Here is a 2,843-nt window from a genome sequence, read left to right as displayed (position 1 = left end):
AGAAAGCAGAGCCCTGCCCCTCCCCAACGGGAGCGAACGCATCAGGAAACGCCAGCGCTCACGGCCAGCGCCCTGAGCACCGATGTTGGGGCTGCAGATAAACTTCAACTGGCAGGCGACTTTGCAGATATGCAATCCGTGGCTGAACTGTATGTCTCCTACCTCTACCTGTCACCAGAACATCAGCCCTGGGAGAAGAGGCCCAGCACACAGCAGGGACTCTGGAGAGATTCGTGGAAATAAAGACGGCTATGAACTCAGCCCCTACAGTGGCTGAAAGACAGAGGCACTTTGAGACACACAGGAGATGGCAGCAGGCTGGAACGCATAAAGGAGGAAACGAGGCAGACAGACGGCAGGGACCCTGAGGCGGCCCCCGCTCCTCCAGGAAGAGGCTGAAGAGGCGGGCGCAGGCCTGAGAGTTTGCTCTGCACAAGAGGGCTTAGGCTGGACGGTGCCATTGTGTGATTTGGATTCCCAGAACATTCCTCTGGTTGAATGATATGGTATCTGAGCTTTGTTTTAAAATAATTAGGTGCATACGAAAGAAGAGAGGGTGGCTGTGGAAACTTGGGGTACTTGTGTGCTTGCTTCTGAATGTGTAAGTTGCAGAAGATGTGTGTGTTGCAGGTGTGTGTAAGTTGCAAACGGTTCTTGGAAGAGAGACCTTGACAAATCATTTTATGTGCGGTCACTATAAGACTAGCATGGATAGCTAAGTCAGGTCCATTCTGTATGAGTATATACATGTGAACTCTCGCCAGATCTTTAACCGGGTCATTTTTAAGTCTTTTGTCATTTACAGACAGTTACTGTTTTACTCTGATGCTTTTACAAAAACGTTTCTACAAAGATGTTTCGTCTTCAGATACATTCTCGGGGAAGATCACACGCTAAGATCCAGATTTCTGATTAACTTTCAAATCACAAGGTTTACCGCACCCTAAGCAAAAACCGGATCCACCAAACTGCCAACAGAAAGATCCAGACCAAAGGAATTAACCAAAAGGGACTAAAGGAACTGATGAGGATGATTATAATCTTTATGACTTTTTATATGAAATATTACTGGGTTTTGATCCCAGATAGAATTTTTTTCCTCCTCTGCTACCTATGACCCCTAGCAATTTGGTTAATTATACCTTTGTAAAATTGAAACATTTATCTTTTCCTTCCTACCGGATCCCTCTAAAATATCAGATGCTCTTAACTCATCCACGAGCGGCCACAGTGCCGACTCTCAGGTTCAAGTTTCCCACTGTAAGGAGAGCTCCGACACCTGACGGGGCTGCTTCACCGACAGAGGCTCCACAATGCAAACCGCTAGGAAGCTGAGCGATGTCTGCTGCGGGCAGCTGACCTGAAGAGTCCAGACCAGGCCCGTACAGTCCACACCTTTTTCCTTAATTCTCACAAATAGTATGAGAGGCCACACGCTCACTATAGTAGTTATTGTTTCTCTTTTCCCCTTAATTCCTGATTGGGGGAGATAACTCAACTTTGGGCATCATCTTGAAACCTATACCACACAGGTCAAAACATGCAACTAGTTACACACGTAGTCAAGTTCAAACCCGGCAATGTCGGCCCCAGCGAAGGTACCAGTTTTCGAAGAATGCTTTTTCCTTGGGCAGGTATTACAACTGACCAATACACGGTTAGAAACTCATCCAAAATCTCAAAGGAACCTGCTGGAGCCACCACCAAAACAAGAGCCTCCAGGAAAACCCGAAGTTCCCTTGCACGTACATTAGACGACGCCCCGGCTGAGCAAGGTGGGGTTTGCTCTGTCGTTAACACTTCCTGTTGTAGCTGGATAAAACACTTCTGGTAAAATGGAGATGGACCGCGATCAAATCCAGGCACGCACCAGACGGCTGCCTACAGGGCCTGCCGACACCTCACGGTTCTCCAGCATCTTCAGCTGAGGGCGCGCAGGTATCGCCCCCCGGTTCAGATCTAGTCTTCAAGGGGGACTCAGCATTTTGTTATTAGAGAAGTTCTTGCTGTCGTAAATCCTGTTCGCTTTGCACGGCTCAGTGTTATAAAGACACCACTCTAATGATGGTTGCTCAGCATCGAGATGATCACTAAGGCCTGTGAGACGTCATGAGACACTCAAACATGACAGCAAAGACCTCCTCTGTGCTGGGGCTCTTGCTGCTCCAGGGCGGCCTGAGAAAGCACTATGTGGGATGTGACACGGCAGGAATGAGCCTTCCTGGTGACTAGGGACCGACGATGGCATGGCACACCCCAAATGAGCCACCTGACAACAGGGGACCGATGACGCTTTAATAACCGATCAGTTTTGCTTTCCAACAATTGATCGGCAATTTTTTCAAGGAAAGATCTTGAACATAAGGGGAGAGAACTGGGGAGAAAACGCACAAAAAGCAAATGGAGCCGCTTTAAAATGGAGCCAGGGCTGCCGATCCGGAGGAGCTGCCTGGCCCACCTCACGCCTCGGACCTTTGGGAATGTTAACACGGGCAAAGCGACGCCGTGTCCCACAGAACTGTTTGCAAGGATGACAAGAAAGCAGACATGATGGCTACTGGACTGAAAATTAAGAACGCTGTTGAGAATCGGCGTCACTCTGTTGTGTTATGTGCACCAACGGCAATGACTACCTTCTGTGGATGTCATTGTCCCCCATTCCTTTCTCATAAACACCCATGGCCTTTGTCGCCTAATCAGGACACTGGGTTTCTGCCTGAATCAGTGACTTCCAAATAGCTATTCTTACAGATCTCAGATAAACGTGTGTTGCCTCTCACTTTGAAAGTCTTTTTTATTTTTAAGTTACCAATCCCATCAGGCACCCAAGCGAAAGCCAAGCC

The 2,843-nt window shown here is 48.3% G+C and overlaps 1 protein-coding gene across 1 annotated transcript in view; it reads right to left on the bottom strand.

Annotated features, from left to right (window-relative positions):
• The window catches only part of POLRMT (RNA polymerase mitochondrial), a gene marked incomplete at its 3' end in the record, with an annotated part of 24,592 nt that overhangs the window by 20,915 nt on the left and 834 nt on the right, over nucleotides 1–2,843 (bottom strand). The window lies entirely within an intron of this gene.

The sequence above is a fragment of the Pteropus vampyrus genome, unplaced genomic scaffold (genome assembly GCF_000151845.1).
Source record: "Pteropus vampyrus isolate Shadow unplaced genomic scaffold, Pvam_2.0 Scaffold267, whole genome shotgun sequence".
Lineage (NCBI taxonomy): Eukaryota > Metazoa > Chordata > Mammalia > Chiroptera > Pteropodidae > Pteropus > Pteropus vampyrus.
Note: the sequence above shows the minus strand (reverse complement) of the source record. Positions and strands in the feature narration are given on the sequence as shown.